Consider the following 24,530-nt stretch of genomic DNA (forward strand, 5'->3'; position numbering starts at 1 on the left):
CGCAAGGACCGAAAAACTCTTCCTTTTTTTCTTCACCTAGAAATGCTTTTAAAAATTTTTTTTTCTTGTATCCTGTAAAATTCCATTACAAAGTACTTCATATTCTCTTCCTGCATAAGTAAATAGTCACAAAAAAGTCCGCAGGTGTTTGATTCCACTGACAAGGTGCTTAATTAACACAGGCGAGAAGAAAAGTGGAGAAAACTAATTATTAACGTACACAATCTGTCAAAATCAATGACATCCTAATTTCAGAAGTTATGAATGAAAGGACAAGTTTTACATTGTGCACGAGGGTATTGGAAAGTGCCAGGTTGGTCGTTAGTTTGTAGTGAACTTCTAAACAAAAGAGTGCCTATATTTTTTTCGGGTTTAAATGAAATAAGTTGAGGTTGCGAAAAGACAATACCAGTCTCTGAATATCTTTTAGGTAATTCAGAGTTTCTAAGTGGAGGGTAAGTTCTTTATGACGTGTAGCAGTTATCGAGAGAAAGATAACACCATTACTTTTCTCGACGCAGCAATTACAGGGAATTCAGATGGTCTTCTCACTACCACTGTCTACAGAAAGCCTACCCACACTGTTCAGTACCTAGCCTATGATTCACACCACCCTCAGTCAGTAAAGCGTGGTATTGTTGAGTGTCTATACGACCGAGGCAAACACTTCATCACAAAACCGTCAGTTATGCCTGAGGAAAGAAACACTTGTCATCAGTACTTGGTTATCCTTCTTCATTTGTACGAAAACCCGCAAAGACAACAAGGGTAACAGCCAACAAAGAATCCGCGTAGGAATTTTAATCTACTGCCGTTCTCCCTTACGTAAAAGGTGTATCAGAGGTTCTTTGCCGCTCCCTACGACATCAAGGCATACCAATCGTTTTCAAGTCGGACACAACACTTAGGTCTCACTTAGTACGACCTAAAGACGCCCTAGAACCATCAAACAAGACGGTGTCGTTTACAAGATCCCATGCGAATGCGGCAAAGTGTATATCGGTAAAACTGGGAGATCAATGCGAAAAAGGATATAAGAACACGACAGAGACATACCGTTTGCTCGTACTCTGACCTCAGCGGTTTCGGAGCACGCGAACGAAACGGGGCATATTCCTATTTGGAGCAAGGTTTAGTTTATTGATCGTGACCCTCGCTGGTACACACGTAGGGTCAAAGAGGCTATCCATGTAAAAAACAACAGCACGAACAATGACTTAGTTGCTCAACTCCGCCCTGACATGTTAATGAACAAAAGCAGAATTTTCTTTGGACGAAGGGGAACAATGTACACTAATATTGCTGAACTACAATTTTTTCGCTACTGCAAGTAAATATTGCGAGAATAACTGGCATTCTGTCCGAGGTTGTGCTAAGATAAAATATAAAAGAACATCAAAGGATTGAAAAGATCTGCATCTAAAAATATGATTTAAAGAAATAGCGTACTTTCAAACAAGTACGTCTGGCTCCAAAAAAAGCTTCTGCTATAAACCTAAACTGACTCTCTTTTCACCGCTGCTCGACGAACAGTTCATATAGTAATCGTGAAACTTGTTACATCAGTTTCCTGGATCTGTGTCCCAGCTGAAGCAAACCCGAAGAGTCCTTCGGGTTCGAGTCCTGTCAGAGATGCTCCTCTTTTTTCTATTAAATAGCTCAGAAATAAATTTGCATTGAGTTTTCAAAAGTTTTTTTCAAGTAAAAATGGATTAGCATTAAACTATTAATTATAAGTCTCTGTAAGTTTCTCAATTCTTTTTATGAGGTATTAAGATGGGAGTTGGTCCGCCTGAAGCGAACTCGGACAGCTCGGTGCCTAGTAAACACCTTTCCGCAGAACATTAGCGCACTGTTGAAGATGCTGCTTTTTTTCATTTTCCAGAATATATGAATGCGGAATACTAGGGATACATTCAGTATGCGGCTCTTGCCAAATAATGAAGGTGCATAAACAGCAGATAAAGATAAGCAAGGGGTGATTACAGACCACTTCTTTATAAGTCCTAAGTCTAAGAGAAAAGTTAAAAAGATTAACTCGGATGTGAAGGTGTGACCGGAGTCAGAAAACAGAAAGCGTCCATTGCCAACCACTTTTAAAGTACTTAATCCATACGAAGTCGTGGTTCCAATTTTAGCCCAGTTTTCTCTACTATGATATCGTTTTCTTCCTGCTTTGAGATAATAGTTCTTTATCATCCTATCAAATATGGCAACTTATCCTAAAAATTTTAAAAAAAGTAAGAAGCTACACCTACACCAACAGAAACTGTCCATTGCGAACCACCTCTAAACGTACTTAAATCCATATGAAGTCGTAGTTCCAATGTTACCATAGTGTTTTTTACCCTGATATAGTTTTCTTCCTGCTTTGAAACAGTAGTATTTTTTTAAATCATTTTATCATATATGGCAGCCTAACCTAGACATGTAAAAAAAGTAGAAAACCTATAGCAATCTTCGGCTATACTCAGTTCATAGGTAATGACCCATGATTTAGGAGGCCGACGCGTTATCCATTACGCTACAGAGGCCACGGCAAGATACAAGATTTTAAAATATTATTTGTAAGGCAGCAGTGGATTTTATGTTCTAATCTTTCATTTCTGTTTAGTAATTGGTTCATTATCATTTGTTATGAAATTAATATGCTGGTGCTCAACGAAGTGTTACGAAGCATTGGTGCGATCTCTTAGCTTCTAAGGACCGCGTGACGAAATACTGCTAGAAGTATGCAGGCATAAATTACCTGGCTCTATAGAAGTGGCGCACATGGGCACGTGCAATTGAACTTATCACAATAAGCGTGCCACTAATGATTATATAACGAGAGGCGCATTCGGAATGTAGTCAGTTATTTCTTCGGTCTTTTGAACATGTAACTGCTCGGCTTATGTTGAAGTAATAAATAGGCTTTTTAACCCAAACTTATCGTTACAGACCGGTAATTGCCTTTGCCATTTTATTTCAACACACCTTCCTATCATGCATTTTCGCAAATTGAAACATTTCATATTTACAACAAAGATATTTAAAACCTATAAATAATCGATTAACTCGTCTCTCACTTATAGGCCATTATAGAAATTAGTTGATTAAACAAAGGCGGATAGTGACAGCTGAGTTTTTCTCCAACTGCACTTTTGTTTCCCTCGATAATTAACCACCTATACAATCGTCTCGCTTTCATTTATAAAATATTACAGTCGAATACAATTATGGAGATAATTACTTGTGGAATTTTGATCGCCATTCGGATTTGGATTGACTAAAAGGTACGCAACTTTAAATTCAAATGATTATAATAACAGTTACTATAGCATTACTAAGAACGGATGGAGCGTAAGGAAAGCGAACCTCGGAGTGTCGACTTCGTCATCGCTTCTCTCATATTGTACTGCTTTCAATTTTGACCTTATCATGTTTCTGTAGATTATTAAAATTTAATCTATCGATTTAGTTTGAGATTAATAATGTTGCCCCTAGGAACAAAACGATAACGTTACTTGTTTACAAAGCTCAAAAAAATATCAATGACTTGTAAAAATCCCATCAAATATCTTCTGGAACAGTGGTAAAATAATTATTAAATGGATTGGGGAAGTAGCTCAAGTAGTAGAGCGCCCACTTGACATGTGGGAGGTACCGGGATCGATACCCAGATTCTCAACATTTACGTTTCTTTTTCTAATTGTTTGCAATAGGATGAGTCCTTCTAAAGTTGTTTGCAAATTTCCTTGGTTATTGTCGGAGATCCAACTTTTTTACTCGTTCTTTTTTTAATTTCTTGTCAGTCGTGTTGTTTTTGTTTTTCTTTAGTGAGCTCGATTTCAAATCCAGATTTATCAGAAATCGAGGCTGCTACTCTTAAAAGTAGAAATAGAAGCCATTACTATGGCCTACAGTTCAAACACTAACAATAGCTGACCAGTAGCTTACTTGGCCTCTTAACTCCCTGGGGCCCGCGGTAAAGTGGATGCGAAAACTGAAACGGAAACGATCCGACTAGTTTTATAAAAGGGACTAAATCAGATCGACCCACTATTACTGTTCGAATCTTTTTCTTGATAGAGGGGAAGTCTCATCTGCCGTTATTATCTGAGTTCTGGACCGTAAAAGGGAGGTTTGAACTTTGTACCTTTTGACAAAAAGTTGCTCTAACCAACTGAGTACCCAATATTGACAAAATAGTAGGGCAACAGATATTCCCATAGAGCACGCGTATCTTATCAGAAAAAATGACAACAACCACCTTCAATAACAAACTTGCCTAGTACGGTCTGAGAGTCTTAAGAGACAGCATTAGGAGGTAAGGTGAGGGCAGCTTTTTTGATTGTATGTAGAAAACTTCACGCTTTGCAAATGGGCAAAGCTATCTCAAGGTGATCATTTGACAACACAATTTATAAATTATAGTCATAAAAACAAGAGATTAACTTGAAGTTGGCTTGTTGGTCCAGTGGCATGATTCTCGCTTAGGGTGCGAGAGGTCCCGAGTTCGACTCACGAATAGGCCCGTTTTGGCCTGGAATATGGAAGAGTTTTGTTCCTTCACCAACCTAGTTTAAGATAAAAGAAGACCAAATCAGTCAAAATCAGTCATCTGTAGTGGCAACCCGACATGATTTCTACTCAGAGTTCAGAGTTTTTTCGGGCAGGTTTTTTCTGGCAAACGTTCTAATCGCGCGTCTATTTTGAACGGCTTCTCAGCTCCGTTAACAAGAAGATTCCAACGTTTTTGTTTTGTGCGCGTGAAAAGGTTTGTCTGTAATTTCACTGAATACAGTTCAAGAGGGTTCCCAATAGGGTTCTTCAATCCCGCGATCCCGCCAAAATTTTTAGTCAATCCCGTTATCCCAACAGTTTCTACCTGCCAATCCCGATCCCGATCATGCAATTTTGTTTTGGTCCATTTCCTAAATGTAAGAGGGCCTCTTCGTTAGATGATGATTTGCTAAACCAGCATTGGTCCGTTCAATTCTATGATCACCGTAAGGCATGAGTTTATCTCTTTTCACCAAAATGATGATATCGTTCATTTAAGAAGCTTTCAAATTTTTGCACAAATAAGGTACGCTAGTCACGGTAACGACTTCCTTCCGTTTGATCTCGATCACGGACAAACGTATCAGTAAAGACAGGTCAGTTTTATTGAAACGAAAAGCAATGTGAACAAGCATAAAAGACAGAAGGTGACGGCAATCCCATTGTTCCATAACAAGGTCAATAAAGAAAAATGAAATGAACACAATTCTGCTGTTGAAGCGACCTCTTCTTCTGAAGCGGGAACCTCTCCCGAGGAGAGAGTTAGCCTCTCGTTCCAACGATGGAATGTCTCCATCATCACTCGGGGAATTGTACTCTAATATTCCATCTTCCTCTTCGTCTTGTTTCTCGCTGTTTTCCTGCTGCTCGACAAATGGCCGACAAATGGGTTCCCCTTTTTAAGCCTTCTTTTGCATTTCCAAAGTTTCTTGCGTAATCTAACACCGTAAGAAGTTTATCTTTGTGATACGCAACCGAGTGAATATTTCCCCGTCTAGTGTCAAGCAACTACGAGTGTCATACTGGAATAATTCTGAGACTTGCTGGAGGTTTTCAAGACCGTTAAGCATTTAAATTGACGCAGCAGTCTTAGATACCACGTTACCCTGAGGGCCATTGAGTATTTTTGGTAAACTGGCAACTTCGCTTCCGATAGAATTTTCATTCCTGCGCAATAATTGAAGAGCGTCGCTGACCAACCCGACCGCCTCTTGAATGCTAGAGAGCCTGTGCGCCTGGTGCTGTTCATGGACTGATAAGATCAATTTCTTCAGACATTCTCGTCAACGTACATCCCGGTTCTCGGTTCGTTTGAAGTGATTATTTCCAGAATCCCGCTCCTCAAAATCGCGGATTCCCGCGTTCCGTTCATAATAACAATCCCACATCTCACTCCCCTCCTACTCTAAATTCCCGGATCTCGGCCTTTAAATAGGCCTATACCGGATCCCGAAAAACCTATTGGGGACCCTCTTCATAGAACTGACTGGTAAAGTTCTATGATCCCGCGATGTGCCTTTTTGCCTAGTGTAAAAGTCAGGGATTCTACGATGTTTATTGCCACGGCCCACACTGGCTGCGTATCACACGTGCTGAAATAACCCCGCTCCTGCAACGATTTCGCGACAGAACAATATTTTACGTGTCAAATTGGTTAAGTCATGCCACCTTCTGTTCGAAAAGGAAACATAGGGAACGATTTTCCCATGAAAATCGAGGAAAATGAAGTTGAAATATTTCACCTACAGGGAGGTGTTAGGAAAGTTAGAACGGGATGTGACTGACGAATAAAAAAAAAAAAAGAAAAAAAAAACCATCATTCTCTTCTTGCGACAACAGTCATTCTCCGGACTACTCTCATCTGGGAGATCAGACCACAGGATCAAATGTTGCTCCCGGGTACAAACGTCAGTCAATTGGGGAATTAGCTCAAATGGTAGAGCGCCCGCTTAGCATGCGGGAGGTACCGGGATCAATACCCAGATTCTCCATGCGTGAACTTGTTTTTTTCCTCTTAGTTTACAATGGGAGATTACGCCTGGTCACCAGCAGTGTATTATTCCAAAATGAAAAGGAAATTTGCACAGCATGTTTTCCTAAACGGAACTTTTTTAAATGATGAACTAGTGAGCAGCATTGCAGAAACTGAAATTATAACAACTTCTTTTATTCTCGTCTGACAGTAGCAGACTTCATCAGGGAGATTTTTCAAGTAGGGAAAATACGGTTGCTTATAAACATATAGTTAATTAGATGTCTGTTTCTTTCCTTTACGCACAGTGTGAAAAAAGTGGAAAGTATCCGCAAGGTGTGACAAAAGGGTTGTACAGACTCAGTGTCTCTGGAAGTGACCCTCACTTCATTACAATTAACTCTATCACTCCCATTGTGACTTTCATTGTCTCTGTTACTGTCATTGTCAGTTTATTGACACTATCTCTGCCACTTCACATGTCACTGTCTGAAAGTGACAGAGACTACAAGAGTGAAAAAAATTAAAAAAGGTGAGCGACGATAACAATGTCTCTGCCTCTGGGCACAATTTTAAAATGGATGTGACAATGTAAGGTTAATATCAGTATCTGGGGATAGGAGACACAATGTATGTAAGATTTTATGATAAATATTAACATCTGGGCACACATCCCTGATTGGTAGATTTTATGATAAATATCAACATTTGTGCACAGACTGCATGGAAGACATTTATATAAGCACATTAGAATCAGCTAAAATATGCTATCTGTGTGTTTGTTCTGGAGGTAAATAACGGAAATTTTTCCTAAAGGCCGTTACCCGAGGAGGCGCTTAAGAAACATGTGATCAACAAAAGGCGGGAAAACCTCGATTTGTCGTGAAAGAGGCGCAGCAAAAAAGGGCCGCAAAGGATCAACGAAAGAGAATTGCATAGTCAACTGGGGCTAAGGTGTTCATGCTAAGGCCATACGACGTCTCCTACAAAAGACATCCACATATAATGAGCCCCATGTTTGGTTTACGATATTTCCTAGTTAACTCTATTCCACCGCATACACCCGCATCTACCTTTACTTACCCTTGTTCTGTCATTTAAACACTCATCCCCAATTTAGCCTTGTTTAACCTTGTAGATGCCCATCTACCTTCAGCTAACCGTGATATACCATATTAACCCACACCTGACCGAAGTTAATTACCCTCGACCAAATTAACCTGCATCCATTAATGAGATTAAAAACAGGATTGTCAAGCGGCAAATTTTAGATTAAAAAACGAAGCTAAGTTAGGGTAGATGGGGGATAGCTCAGTAGATCATGGTTAACCTAGGTTAGATGAGGTTTAACGTGATAGAACTAAAGTGGCTAACTTAGGGTGGAAGTGAGTTAAAGTGGAAAAAATGGTTAGGTGATACGTCAGAAAAAATAGTAATCGAAGAATCTTATTTTAAACTTTCCTTACATGATTTTCTCCAATGTTTGCTTCGAAAAATACAATGAAAAAGACTGGTTACCGTGCTTTTTAAAGCGATATGACGGGCCACACTTACCCCACCTATGCCTGTACTGGCACTAATCACGCGCGTCATTTTATCGGTTCACGGTACATTTTGCGGTAGCTGGAAGCAAGGGGTTTTGAAAATGACATTTGGAAGAAACTTGATTGGTAGAAAGTCTCGAGCGTATGAAACAATTCGATATGTAATTTGTGGAAAAATCACGCAATTTTTGACGGCATCGATTCAGTAGATTTCTTGAGTAGTTCCTTTCAAGGTCATAATGTGCATGCTCGAGTAATGGGCTTCGTGCACGCTTTTAGCTACATCTGTTTCCCTTCGATAATTTTTTAAAATTTCTTCAATTTAAAGGGGATACTTTATACAGCAGTACTATGCAATAAAAAATATAGGGAACCGTGCTCGTTCAAGACCTAAAGACCATCGTACCTCTTTACCTGGTCCGTCGATTGAAAATAATACCGTGTTCCCGGAATGCGCGCGCTTATTCGCCAGATTCGCATTACAGGAGTTGAGGAATCACTTTAACTTAGGGAGATATGGATCAGTTTGGTAGAACACGGCATACTTTTGGTAGGTGTTGATTAACTTGGAAGAACATGGTGGTCGTGCAAGAACGTGCCCAACATTGGATTCATGAGGGTTAACGGGTAAAACAAGGGTTACTTGAAGGAAAACACGGTAGAACGTGGCGAACTTCGAGTAGATGTGGGTTAACGTGTGAGAAGAAGGTTAATTTGGTCATAAGACAATTGAATCAAATCAATCAGCCAATGAACTTTAACTGTTCGCGCGGCCCATGTGAGTCCTTTCCCTTAGACATAAAGTTTTGATCAACAAACATCATCGTATAATATCACGCAAACACAGACCAATTATTTAGGTTAAGACCAGGATTGCTTAGCAGCAACTTTTACATGGCTAAGGAGATTAAAAGCCTGAAATGTCCAGATATTTCTAACGTCGTTGTTAAGAGTCCACTGATTTGTCTCATGGTTTTCGTTGCTTTATAATGTACATTCGCTATTTGATAGGCAGAGAACATGTTTTCAAGGATTAAGAAGGTAGAAAGGGCAACGATTTTAAGAATTTCCAATTTCTTCTCTTAATAATTCGTGTGATACTATTTTAATCGTTTCGTTTACGCTTGTTTTCCTTTAATCAGGTATAAATTATTATTCAGGCCAAATCGTGATTTGTTCTCGAAGCACGCGAAACGAACATTGCTTGCACTTTTGATGTTCTCGAATAATCGTACAGAGAGTTTTTAATCGACTTCTTGTCAGTCGAGCTCTTAGGTGAATTTCGAGCTGAGGGAATTTGCAAAAGTTTTCAAAATTCAAAGGGGCAAATAGGAAAATGTGCATTTTTTTCTCATTTCTGAAAAAAAGTTCAAAAGCTAGAAAAACATAAGTCGAGTCAGAGGGACAGACAGATAAAACAGTCCGCTTTATCTTGTTATAAGTAAAAATTGAAATATTGTAAAAGAATTCAATTGGGGGGCAGTCAAAAATGCATATCATTTCAGTCGTAAAAAAATTATTTCAAAAAAATCAAATTGACAATACAATACAGCACAAATTTATTCGCCATATATTAAGAGAAGATGGTTTACAACACAAAATTCATAATACCATTAAGCTTACAATACTTGTTAAAATAATACTTTGATAGATGGTAAGGGGCCTCTAGCAAACACAAGACTGACACGAGGGAGGCCTCCTTACTAAAAAAAACAAGAAAAACAAAAAACGTTAACATCTAGGCGATACGCGTTCATTGGGAACATTTCTTTTGCCAAACCACCAACCTTTATAGTCAGTTTATATATTGAGTTAGTAAAAAGATTCGAAGACGTCTTTCAAAGGGTAAGGGATTCCAAATTTTTGCCCCTTGAAAAAATACAGAAAAATATATAACATTTGGTTTGACATCTAATAATATACATGGAAAAATTACTTAGTTCTGATTGGTTAAGATAAATGCAGTTTTCAGGTAATTCAGTGCAGAAGAGAGTTAATTCAATGCAGAAGAGGGTTAACTCTTTCAGTGCAAAGAAAGAAACAAATCAGACATTCTGATTGGTCAATAATCAAAGAAACTCATAGATAGCCAATCAAAAGCGAGCCTTGGATGTCGCAACAAAATTTGAAAATTTGAAAATTTTCGAGCGAAACAATGGCCGGCGTTTTAAGTAGGTTTTCTTTCGCCACCGCAGCTGAAAAACAGCTTAAACAATGAAAACACTGTAAAAGGCGCTGCATTTTGGTTGTCGGTTTGGAAAAAGTGATGTTTAGAGGAGGGAATTGCCGAAGAAATCGAAAATTACGAGCCGACCCGGCTTAACACTTTGCTCGAGCGATCCAACGCCGAAATTAAAAACAAACATGGTTAAACCTCGGAAACGACGATTCCATTTCACAGACTGAACAATTCCTTGAACTGTTTAGCCGGACTTTGAACTTTTTTGCACCTTAAAGATGCGAAGATATCATTGCATAGTATTGTTTTGATCGTACGCAGTTGTTTTGGCGGAACGCACGGTTTGAATAAATTATTTTTTGCACTTGATGCGCGCGCTTTGCTTATGTTTAAATGATAGACCATCTCGTATTTTTCCATGTATATTATTAACAGGTAATCACATGATTTTTCTCTTGCAATTTGGAATAAACCAGCACTTGTTAATTTTTTCAAAGACCACAAATTGCACTCGCCCTACGGGCTCGTGCAATTTTGTTAGTCTTTGAAAAAATTTACTCGTGCTTATTTATTCCAAATTTCACTCGAAATCATGTGATTACCTATACAAAGATGCACGCAAAAAAAAAAATGTTTCTGCAAGTTAAAAATTATTCCCGATGAACGCGTATCGCTTACATATTCATGTTTTTTCTCTTTTCTCTTATTAAAGAGGGCCTCCCTCGTATAAGTCCAATGGTTTCTATAGCCCCCCTGGCCATTTATCACCCCATGCGAGGTAAACGGGGAGGGGGGAGGGGGGAGGGGGGATGGTAAAGCGGCAAGGCAGAAATTTCCCCTTGCTACTTAGCCGCTTGTTATATTTGAGGATAAAAAACAAAGGGTATTCAAATAATAGCCCCAACAGTCTCTCTACTCTTAGGTACACGGGTAATTAAGATCATATTTCATCATGTTTCTTACAGCAAGGGGATAACGCAAAACAGCCGCGGCAAATAGTCTGATGGCACCCATGACACTCTTAAATCTCTCCCTTACACATAGTGTAATAAACTTTGACAAAAGATTGAAAAATAACGTAACCTCATTTTTTCTTTAGATTTAAATAAAGAACTTGAATCATAGAAATTGTCATTTCTTGTCGACATTTTCGAAGGTCTGAAAATGTAAAAAAAAAAAAAAAAAATCCCGATTGTTGTATCTAGACCTAACCTATTGGACACCTGTGCGATCTAACGTTTCGATCGAATACAAAAACACCGAATTCTTCATACAAGTCATTTCATTTCCTTTGCAATTAATCTCCTCCAAACTAGTTAAAATTCAAACTATAAAAAGAGAAACATGGGACAGTGAACAGTGATTCTCATGGGTATGCATGGGTACACATAGGTGTAGATGTCTAAAGCGACCTTTAACCTCAATCCCTGGTGATCGACAAGTTGACCCAAGTCTACAGCAATGCTGATATTTTCCCCTTCATTTACAGTTGCTGGAAGGATTGTTTGTAACGTTTCATGCGCTTTCCTATCTTTGTTTAAGTGATGCAATTCTGAAAAAAAAGAGGTTTAACGTCAGTTTTTAACATTAATTTTCGATTTTTTTCAAATCATTGAGTCATACTCACCGTCACCGTCTCTGCCACTTTCTCTAGCGCACTGGCATTCAATGTTTCTATCACTGCCACTGTCTGTCTCGATGATTGTCCATGTCACTATCAGTCACTTCTCCGTGTCTCTCACTTTTACTCTCGCTTAAGTGACACCATCAGTGTCACCCTCGCTGTCATAGCCACTCTTTCTGTCTTTGTCACTGTCACTCTCCCTGCTCCGTCACTGTCTCTGTCACGCACACCAAGGTGGTCGAGGGCATATTAATCCCTTTGAATGAAATTAATTACTACTTATATTACTGCTTACGAGCAGCACACGATATTGGGAGCTCCGCATGTTTTTGCCGATTTCTCATTAATTCTCGATCGGACTCTCCTCCATCTTCAAGCCACAGCCCTATTTACGTCCTGCTATGGCTTTTTGCTATTCTAGACAAACTTTACAGTCTATTTCGTTGCCTACCGCTCTCTTAAGACTGAACCCCGGTGTATGGCGGCGATTAATTCATTTTGGCATCTCGAGGGTGAAACTTACTCGGCACGGAACTCGTGGTGGTCGAAGGAGATCATGCACTCCTCCTTCCTCTACCACTTTTCTGCATCGTACTAATAATTTCTGCGCCACTCCTTCTCTGGAATCAACATTTTGTTCACCAACGGTTGGAAATTTACCGGAAAGACGTGTTTTGCATATTCCTCCTCCGTCTCAATTAAATATTCAACTTGATACCTTTCCCATCGGTTCGATAAACAATCAACCTGTCACGGCAATCGGATCGCAAAATCGCCATCGCACCTCAAGTACGGCACCCCGAGGCCGTAATTCGTCCAAAATCTCCGTGATAAACTGTCGAGCGCGACGAGAGGAACACGAGTTTGGCATGAACATCTTACTAGCAAACACATAGTCGTTAGCGCCTTAAATCGACGAAGTGCGATCTATGATGTTGAACGTAAAGCCTGATTTAGGTTTCTTTACAGAAACTTGGTTACGTGAAACCATCAGTGACAGCCAAGTTAATATTCCTGGTTACTCGTTTATCGCAAGAAATCGTTGTGTGGATATCCATGGTGGTGTAGGACTTTACATCCATGATTCCATCAAATTTAAACCACTCGATGAATTTTCGGACCCTGATTTTGAGTCATTTTGGGTGTGGCTTAGGCCAAGGAGGCTGCCTAGAGGATTTCCCTGCCTGGTTGCTGGTACCGTCTACCACCCACAGTTAGGCGTTAACAATAGTGGTATGCTTAACCACCTTACTACTACACTGACTGACATTGTGGGCCAGTATCCCGGTTGTGGTATATTCGTGTGCGGCGATTTTAATCGGTTGAGCCTTAGCCGCCTCACGTCGCAGTTCAAGTTGAAGCAAAGTATTGATAAGCCAACGAGAGGCGATAAGATACTGGACCTCGTTTTGACCAACTTGTCACATACGTATGACGAGAACGCTGTTTACATCCTGCCACCGTTTGGTCTTTCAGATCATAACGTGGTCATCGTCCGCACTAAAAAGAGGCCATCCCGCGCTAGGCCTAGCAGAAAGTTAATTTCGAGGCGTGACACACGTGCCAGTAGGAAAGCCGAACTAGGACGGTTCTTTTCAGCCGTTGATTGGTCCATTTTGGATTCTGCCCCTAATATTGATGATCGCTCTAGACAACTGTGTGACATCATCACCGCAGGTCTGGACGCTATCATGCCCGCAGTGAAATCTAAGGTTCATCTTAATGACCCTTCGTGGATTACACCTGAATTTAAGACTCTAATCGCCAAGCGTCAGCAAGCTTTTATGTCAGGGGATTTAGCCAGCTTCCGTCAGCTTCGAAATACTGTTAACCTGGAGCGGAAAGCTCTTCGTGAGAGGTTTTTTGCCTCTAAAGTTAAACATCTAAAGAACACCAAGCCCTCCCAATGGTGGGGGGAGGTCAAGCGTATCGCTGGGATGTCTCCTGCATCAGGTTCTGACAATCTGCGTTCGCTACTCCACGTTGAGGGACTGGATCACCAACTTCCAGACCGTGATGTTGCAAATGCCATCAATTCTGCCTTTCTGGACCAAATGAAGTCTTTCTCGTCACTCGATGCTACTCCACCCTTCGAAGCGAACTCAGCGGTGGTAACCATTTCTGAGGTCGATGTTTTGACCGCAATCAGAAAGTTGAACCCCCGCAAGGCTGCAGGTCCCGATGGGATACCTAGTTGGGTGTTTAGGGAATATGCTGACTTTATAGCTAAGTCAGTGACTTCCATCCTTAATTGTAGCTTTGCTGAGAAACAACTTCCGCCATCTTGGAAGCTGGCGGATGTGGTACCCATTCCCAAACAGAAACCTGTCGAAGACATCAACAAGCACTTACGACCCATTTCCCTCACACCAATAATTTCCAAATTAGCCGAAGACTTCGTGGTATCTGCGTTCATCGGTCCCGCTGTGTTGAAAATTATCGATCCCGACTAGTTTGGAGCCTTACCGAAATCCTCCACGGCCCTAGCTCTGACGTCCATGCTCCATCACTGGAGCATGGACGCGCAACTGATGGCACGGGATCTGCAGTCAGGGTGGTCCTGTTTGACTACCGCAAAGCTTTTGACTACATTGACCATCAACTGCTCACACACAAAATTTACAGTCTTGATATCCCTCGGGGAGTAGCACGTTGGGTAGTCGACTTCTTAGTGAATCGCTACCAACGCGTAAAATTATCTGCTGATTGTTTCTCTGAGTGGGGCCCCGTACCAGCTGGTGTACCTCAGGGGACAAAATTGGGGCCATGGCTCTTCTTGCTAATGATAAACGATCTAAGAATTTCCCAGGTTCAAACTTGGAAGTACGTTGATGATACGACGTTGGCAGAGATCGTCCCGCGTAACGCATTAGGTGACGCCCAAACCGCTGTCAAAGTGGTGGAGGATTGGTCCAAAGCACAGAAGATGCAGCTTAACGCTGACAAATGCAAAGTTATGGTCATCGACTACAAAAGGCAGAAACACCATTTCACTCCCCTCTTGGTCGATGGCAAAGTATTAGAGACGGTAGAGTCGGCTAGGATCCTAGGCGTGACTATTTCGTGTAACCTTAAGTGGAATAACCACGTCAATGATGTTATAAAAAGAGCAAACAAACTATTATACTTTTTAGTCCTCCTAAAGAGAGACCGCGTTCCAGCGGATGACATAATTAATTTTTATTGTACAACTATTCGTCCTGTTCTGGAATACTGCGCACAAATATTTCATCATACGTTACCTGCGTATCTTAGTGATGACATTGAAAGGGTCCAAAGACGCGCATTATCCATCATTTCACCAGAACTGTCATACCATGACTCCTTAGACAGGCACGGTTTAGCTTCGCTCTATGACAGACGCATGAAATTATGTACGGATCTGTTTTTGTCTGTCTCAAATCCATCTCACAAATTATATAATTTGCTGCCAGATAGGCATTTTTCAGCTTACAATACTAGACACCGGTGCGTTTTTAACATGCCGCGCTTTCGCACTGACCGTTTTAAATTTTCATTTATCCCGGCTATGTGCGCGTGTGCTAACCTAGATTCTTAGCTATTCCACTGCTGTATATTAGCTATATTAGTTATGTGAAAAGATAGAGGGGCCGCAGCCAGGATAAAACATCTTGTAAAATTTAAAAAACGATCTCTGGCTAAAACTTTTAAAATACGAGCTTTCGGCTGTTTGCGCTACAGCCTTCAACGGGTAAAATGATAAAAAGGTAAGAAATACTAGGTGTGAAGTACAAAGTAAAAAATTAAAAATGCTGATAACTAAGAATGTTTGTTAAAAAGAATGTTGTATTGTCCGGGCAAAGGACAGGAATTGTTGTCCGCATTGGGAGTTAACTTCCCAATGCGGACAACAATTCCTGTCCTTTGCCCGGACAATACAACATTCTTTTTAACAAACATTCTTAGTTATCAGCATTTTTAATTTTTTACTTTGTACTTCACACCTAGTATTTCTTACCTTTTTATCATTTTACCCGTTGAAGGCTGTAGCGCAAACAGCCGAAAGCTCGTATTTTAAAAGTTTTAGCCAGAGATCGTTTTTTAAATTTTACAAGATATATTAGTTATATTAGTAATTTTATTTAGGTCTCAGCATTTTTGTAATAGGTAGTCTTATATAGCCTTATATAATCAATGATTATGAAAAGCACACAATTCAGCCTATGGCTGCAATGTATTTTATTTGATAATAAACTATATATCTATCTACATAAACTATCTATCTGCCGAAAAACAAAACTCCTGAAGAACAATTTTGATACTTACTTAGCCTATATCAGGGAGTAACCACCTCCCTCGCCCCATAGGCCACACAGTCAACTTCGCATTTTCTGCTCAAGAGACTAAGATTTTTTCCTCTGAAGGAAAATGCCATCTCTACAGATACCGAGCACTTCTCAGAAGGTGAGAGTGTAATCAAGAAACTTACCAAGATATATTGGTCGAAGCCTGTATATAAGATAGAATTTGAGCACAAACCATCAATACATGTCATCACATTATGTGCAGCAAGCGTAGTAGCTCATGCATCTTTAGGATGTACCACGAGTCTAACAATTTCGTTATTTCAGTTTTGCGCTCAATGGATTAACGAACACATTGTTATTGCTATCATTTTAAACGAAAATGATACAATTTTTAGAATGGCTTTTTCAAATATTGCTTCCATTCTGACATTCTCCTGCTCTGGTCTTAACGGTGGTATGCTATGCCAAAGCTTACATCCGGGACATGACGGAAGAAGAAGATGATAACAAACTGACAAGAAGTAGTTTCTAATCCTGAGGAATCCAGTCATGCGCACCTTTATGAACTTTGTCAAATTTTGTTTCGATGTAGGGTGCAATTGTGAAGAGTGTAGGGTCGAAAAGGAAGAAGAAAAATGTAGCGTTTTGAATAAGGATGAAGAGAAGAGAGAAGGAAAAGAGTGAGACTTTTGTTACACCACTCTTTTTTTATTCTTCCGTTTTTCACAATGTTAATGAAACCAAAAATTCAGCAACGGTCTAGTTTCCAACTGAATGGTTCTCTGAAATAAATTGTGTAATTCTTGTGTCATTTGAAGAATGATGCGTCTGCTTCCCACGATGGTAGTGTTTTGGGGGTGTAGGTAGGGTGGGTGACATGGGACAAATCTCTGTTGAGGGTAGTCAAATTGGTACCACTGGTCTGTGTAGACGCACCCGGGTTTCTGTTGCTCCAATGCCATTTGCACGCTCCAACAGGTTCCTCCCAGTAACGTGTGGGGTTTGGTTGTGTTTCTCTGTAACAGTCCCGTCTTTAACACATTGTTGGGTAGAGGGCATTGCAACGTCTTGTTGGCGCGTAACACGTGCTGCAAACCCTCGTGCAACATGCTTTCCGTCAAAGGCGTGATACAAACGGTGCAGGAGTGAGTGGGCAGAATGATGATGCAAACGCTCATGTCATACCTTCTGGCCGATTCCTCGGCGAGAGCATCCACACCTCACAGGACACGCCCATTTGTGTATTTGATGTATAAAGCGAGAGGTAAAAGTACGGAAGATTTTCTCAAGTTATTTTCTAAGCATGATCTTGCAAGTAACGATGACAAAGTAGGGGACATCTTGGAAGATATTGTAGAGAACGAAATAAAAGCTTTTGAATAAAACACATGTGTTTCATTTGAATCATGAGTTGTGTAGAGCAAGGTTTTACGTTTAAATCTCCTTTGAGCATTTTGGTCGTGGGACCCTCCAACTGTGGAAAGACCACCTTCCTAAAACGTCTCTTTTTGGAAAATGAGGACCTTCTTGTGACGCCCCCCAGAAGGATCATCTACTGTTACGGGTCTTGGCAACCGACCTTTGACATCCTAAAAAGGAAAGGTGTGACGTTCCACGAAGGAAGTACCCACCCATGAACAATTGAAAGAATGGTTTGGGGACAAAAAAGGGGGTCTCTTGATCTTGGACGATCTCATTGCCAAAGTAGGAGACGACAAAGATATCCTAAATCTCTCCACTCAGTATTCGCATCACATGAACGTCACCATGTTTTACCTATGTCAAGACATGTTCCCTCACGGAAAATACGCCAAGACCATCTCTAGGAATGCTCAATACATAATGGCATTCAAAAATCCTAGGGACCAGGTGGCCTTGTGCATGCTCTTACCTCAAATGCATCCCATGACTTGAGTTATTTATTATTAGATGTACATCCTGCCACTCCAGACAATAGAAGATTACTGAGTCACTTATTGAAACACGAAGGTTGTATCTGTTGTTACAGATAGAGATAAATGGATTCCAGTCCCATTTGAACATCCAATGCAAATTTGTCCAATTTGGAAAAACTCTTGCATGCCAATAAAGATCAGATCAATGCCATGAGTGAATTCACCATTAACATGTTGAAGAATAACTTCCCCTTACCACCACACGTCGTGGCAAAGTACGAAAGCACAAACATAATCTCAGGGAAGTATCAAAACACAAGAATTCCTTAAAGATACGTCATCAAGTGCTCATGAATCAAAAGGGTGGTAGCCTTTGGAGTGGTCTGAATGAAGCGCTTTGTTGTTGCATAAAATGAAAAGAGGTAGAGGTTCATTCCATTTTTGAGGAGGGAACTGCGATATAGACAAATGGGGTGACATGTAACCCACATTTCAAACAGTGGTTTTTGTCGTCTGTGGAAGAAACATATCGCCGTTCCTCTTCAACGCTTAAGGAAACGTACATGATGATAAAACCCGATGAATTTCGTACCTTGATAGACTATTACAAAGGAAAGATTTTAGAAAGTACCTTACTGGACAAGGCAGAGCGAGTGGCAGCCAAAGCTCAGATTTTGATAGATGATCCTAATACCCCTGCTGCCTTGAAAGAACTTGTGTTGAAAGAGATGTTGAAGGAAAAAAATAAGTTAAATGATAAACTACGACAAGGACCATCGGTAGCCATGACTGCCCCTGGAGTCCCTCAACCCCCCCATCAACGACAACAAGATGGATGGGTTACAAGAAAGACTGTTGAAAGAATTGGTAAAATCCATAAATGCCAACACACAATCCATTGTCCCCCAAATCACCGAAACACCTTTGACGGTAAAAAAGGAGTCCCGTATCAACTGCTCTTGACAGGAATGTATTCGTACGACGCTCCCATCATTCAATACGTAAAATTACGTAATCCACATATCGAGGAGATAGAAACGGAGATAAGTGAGACGGATACGATTCAATTGGTTCAGTTCTCACAAGGTGCAACGATACTCACAGTTCACTTCAGAAAGGCTGAACGTCATGTGCAATAGAGAGGAAAGGGGTCCCGCTGAACTTAACTATGTTCTCATCCGAACTACAAGTTCTACGTAGACGAGCGTGAAAAGACCCTTTGACCATCCATTCTCTTCTTTCACATCTTGGGTTTCGAATCTGGATGTGGATTCTGCGAAGAACTAAGGCACAGGGTCGTTTCCAAGGTCAGAGAATACAAGGACATCTGGTTATTTCTAAACGTATTACAGCAGGTGTACAAAAGAAAAAAAGATATTCCCCCGCATTATTATGGGGATCCTCAAAGCACTAGCAACTACCTGATGGTTTGCGATGAGGAAATCCAAGACCCCATATCGGAGCAACTAAAACACTATGCCTCCCCAAAGGGAGCCCACAAACAACTTCATCTTTTCACTCATTGGTTCGAGTACATGGATTTGGGAAAGTAATTACAAGCCAAGGCACACACTGTAATGGACGTCATGGATACTTACACGAAGTGGAGAGAACAATACCAAAAAACTGTCCCGTTATTAGTTGGTGACATGGAGGCTTGGACGCATGGGAAATATTCTCCCACGTGGTACAGTCTAGTAGATAAAAACAGACGCATAAAACGCGATGTTCGAGATTCTTAGAGCCATGATGGAATGGGAATGTTTGGATCCTGTAGCAAGAATACATGATTTAGAGTATTTCAATGCCAAGAGCAAACATGATAGATGGAAGATTTGAATGCATCCCAAGGACCCACCTGGGACCGATTCAAGTGCATACAAGACAAATACAAAAAGAAATATCAAGCCTATCGTGAGAGATGGGGTAAGATGAATAGAAACGATTGGGCACACACTACGCACGCAACAGTAAGACCAGACCCGTGTTGCATCATGTAACTTTTATTACACTGATTTTACACGTCCATTCTTCTAATTGTATCTCGATAATGTACTCCCCCTTCTCATCGATATTGTTCAATAACCTGGTTTTTAGGAATAAAAAATTTGACATTAAAAATGGCGTTATGATTTTTGTGTAAAATTAAATAAATGATAATCACCGTTGCATCAAATCTTGCAATCTCGTTTCCATGACTTCCATGGTCGTTTTCACAATGGAATGAAGTACCACACAGAAATGATTGTTCAGGGAGTCCACAAATAACACATAAAGTGTAACCATCTGTAAAGATAAAAAACATACCTCTTTCATTTTCAATAGTTTTTTCAAGTGTCTCTTTGTCTCGCGACTACATCTCTTGTTTTCACAGACCTTTTCACGTTTCCGTTCTTCGTTCAAGAGTGTCGCCTGTCTCGCTCCTTTCTTCTTTTCCTGCAAGCGGTGTACCGGTTCCATGACGTTCGTGGTAATGGGACGTTCCAGGTGCTTTTCGCCTTCTGCCAATAATGTAAGGGTTTCTTCTACCATGTCCTGATCGTAACCCAAAAGATAGTACGTGTTCTCGTTCTCCATGATCAGTGTAAACAAATTTTGGCAAGGGGTGCACGCCATGTATTTTTTTATAATCTATGACACATCATTCTCTTAGGGGGTACCCACGTCACCAGAGAGAACAATACCCTTCCTATTTTTACATGGCGTCGTATCAAAGGTAGTTTCCCATATATGGTAAGATGTGGAGAGAACAATACCGTTCCTATTTTTATATGGCTTCATATCAAAGGTCGTTTGCCATATATGGTAGGATGCACAGAGAACAATACCCTTCCTATTTTTAGATGGCGTCATATCAAAGGTCATTTCCCATATATGGTAGGTCGATGCGTTGTTCTATCCCGTATATGGTAGGCTAGTCCGTCATATGTGCTCTTCCCATGACCATATTTGGTCATGCGTCGAAGTGTACATGATGTCCCACCCTCCCTCCCCCTCCCCTCCTACCAGTACCAGGTCTCCTCATGTCACTACTATAAAAAAGGACTATTGCACGTCCATTGGATCTCATTTGAGTCTTTCCCTTCTTCGCGTAAGGATGGTTGTCAGCTTACCGTTTCCAGTCCTTTCCAAAGTGGAGATCCGGCTACGGATGAACCTTGAAAGATGTCCATTGGAAATAAAATTGATCATCTTGCTCCAAGTCATACAAGACAAGATTAATATGTTTCAAACATGGGACAACGTGAGTGCTTTTTTATCTAAAGGTATTTTTTCCCAAGTAAATCATTGGTTTGTTTTTTTCAGTTGACCTATTTCACTGATGCGTTACCATCCAAAGAACGAAACTTCCTAATCCACAAGTGGACCAATCACATGATTGACAAAAAATCCAAGCAGTGCGAAAAAGTACACAGGCATTTGGTAAGTTTTTTGTTTTGTTGTTTTTCATTTAACATTAAATAGTACCTTCTAAGACTTGGCTTTTTTTTTGCATCCCCTAAGACGTGTTCCTGCGAAGCGCATACATGGCATAAAATGATTGATAATTTCCTAGCCGGATCTTGTTTCTTTCTTACCTAAGGTAGGTTTTTTTTTCTTTTTTGTTTTTTAAGTCCGTAACGTGTGCAAGATTGAATCTTGTTCACGGGCTATGGAGATATTGTTATCCCATAGAATATTATCCTTGCCACATTCCTCATTGGGTATTCAGGTCAGTTTTTTAAATCTATAGTTCAATTGGGTTGTTCACTTCCGTGATCTCTATGGGTGCGCCTCTCTTCACAGAAACCATTGTATATGTAGAGGTTGTAAACATTATCGGGACTATGATATGGTACCTCCTTGGTGGCTTTTCCTCACGAATTGGTGATTTTTTATTTTCACAGGAACATTCCATAAGGTATCATTTTTTCTCTTCCTGCAGCATACAAGAAATGCAGATTACGGCATTTATCCCCATTGTACTTGTTTCTTGTGCAAGTATGTTGAAATTCACGGGTGTAGGCCAATCCACTGTTATCTCTTAAAACCCAATCAAAACCAACAGGTAGTTTTTAAACATTTTTTTTAGAAATATGTATCAGGATCATGGTTCTTCTGTGAATGCATGTCGTGCTGTGTCTCTAGAGCCCACTTAATACATTGGACACCTTAGGGTGAGTGTTTGGTTTTTTTTCCCCAGTTAGGAATTAATAGATGTCCCTGTCAAACATGTAACACTCGTAGACTAGAAGGAAAGTTTTTACCTCCCTCGTGGTTCGTAGAGATTTACTGAGGGTGAGTTTAGAAGAACCATGATCCTTATCGTGTCACATACATCGTTTTAAAATGAATTTTTTACTCTCTTTCGAAAATTGTGTTTTTAATAACCAGTTGCATTTGTGGAGAGATTACCCAAGAAGAGTTATTGCAAGCCATACTACAAATTATATCAGTGGTCTCTTTTTACTTTGCTAGGCATTAAGTTTTTAATTAGGGTTTTCCTCGTCATTACCTAGAAAAAGATTCTCATCATAAGGAGCTATTACTGATTTTGACACATCCATGTTATTGGCGTTCATGTTATCCACGCAGCGTTCTTTTCTTACCATAAACATTGTAATTAATATTTTAATAAATATTATTTGATCTTGCATGCATGCATAAAGAATTACATGTGTCATACATACCACAACCCCCGAAACTAGTTACCACTCCCCTTTCAAGTCAAGACAAAAAAAACACAAAAAAAATGTAAATAGTGTAAATAGTCCCAGCAACAATGAGTCGAGATGACTACTTGATGATACCCACCCGCATCTTTCATAGCAATCAGGGAATCATGACACAAGTCGAAGGTAACCAACCCCTCAAGACATGCCCCATTACCACGGAAGATATGGTTTTAATGCTCTCACACGAGAGGGGGACTGGGAAGTCATTTTTAAGAACTACACATGCGCATTTTTTTTAGGTTACCACATGGATTGGAAAGATCGAAGCGTGACAGATTCTCCTAACTACAATTGATGACGTCATCATTTACCTCATAGGTCAGGTTGTAAAGGTGATAGTAGTGACGTCATAGGGTCAAAAAATCAATTCTCCTAGCTAGAATAGATGACGTCATCATTTACGTCATAGGTTAAGTTGGGAGAATTCGAAAAAATCAGCCCTGAGTGAGTGGATACTACTACTGTGAGCTGTTAAAAGTAAGCTGTCTCACTGATTGCACCATCTAGTGACATCTTTTCAAATGTGATACTCAAAGCCTCAACAAATTTCAGTCCTTTCATTTCAAAACAATAGTTTTATCAGTTTCGATTTGCCAAGCTTTTAAGATTAGACTTATTCAACATATTATTTGATTTGATAATTTTCATATGTAATACTACACAAAGATAATTTTTGAGCATTCTTGAAGGTGTGTTTAAGTATATTGAAACTTTCAGATTATGATTATTTCAACAGTTTGAAAAAATGGATTTAATTATGCATATTACGTTGACACTTTTTGCTTTTGATGAGTCCACTTTTCACAAACGGTATAATTATGGTTATTGTTGTAAACATCACAATACCACTATTTAGCGTATACTTTGTTTTGAAATTTGGGTTAGCGTCTTTCCGCTCTTTACCAGTTGTTTATATGATTATGCAATCTTTTTTAATTTCATCAACTACATTCCTATATCGTGCTTCATGTTTAAATATCTTCATTCTTCTTTTGGTTTTTTATGAAAATGCTTCAAATGGTTAGATAAAGAATGGTTAGATTTGTTTCCTTATTCCATTTATTGAGATTTTGCATATCAACATGGCCTGTACTCCATATTTCATCAATGTGATTCACAATAACACCCAGTAGAGTAAAATCCCTCTTTGAAGGTTTGAGTAATTCCTCTAATTTTTGTTGCCAACTTATTTCTTTAGACGAGGGCCTTTTCTGTTTTTTGAAACACCAAGACCAAGTTTCTGTTTAGCTTTGACCATTTTTCGATCTGCTTAATTTTTGCACTTTTTGTCATCTTTGCATACAGAATAGTCCACATCATCCTGCATCGCAATGACATCTGTTTCTAGTTAGTTTGTCAAAAATCTCAAGTATTTGTCACGGTTCAATTGTTTGTCAAGTGAGTTGTATGGTCCTGTGTACTTATATCCAAAAAGTGTGAACCTGATTTTGGTATTGATAATTTACCAATTACTTTGTGGATGTCAAGACCTTCATATGATGGATTTGTTGGATCATAGACACCTTGAGATGAATACATGCTTATTGGATACCATTGTAAAAACCAATTTGGCCACCATGATGAGAAGGATCTAATTTGTTTGATACATCGGAAGTGATACTATCAATTAACGGCTTGACCAATATATTTATCAATCATTCCACTTGTCTTCTTTTGGGCAAAATTAGATTTGATAGCGTTTGAAGCAACAAGTTGACCAAGATTATACAAACCTTTCACACCAGCTTTCAATGCCATTTCACTAAGACAATGGCTGTTTGCAACATC

At 39.8% G+C, this 24,530-nt stretch overlaps 1 pseudogene; it reads left to right on the forward strand.

The window, feature by feature from the left end:
- The first annotated feature begins 12,796 nt into the window (after positions 1 to 12,796).
- LOC131787674 (uncharacterized) lies at positions 12,797 to 15,423 on the forward strand (annotated as a pseudogene).
- Positions 15,424 to 24,530: the final 9,107 nt, after the last annotated feature.

Source organism: Pocillopora verrucosa, chromosome 14 (assembly GCF_036669915.1).
Source record: "Pocillopora verrucosa isolate sample1 chromosome 14, ASM3666991v2, whole genome shotgun sequence".
Lineage (NCBI taxonomy): Eukaryota > Metazoa > Cnidaria > Anthozoa > Scleractinia > Pocilloporidae > Pocillopora > Pocillopora verrucosa.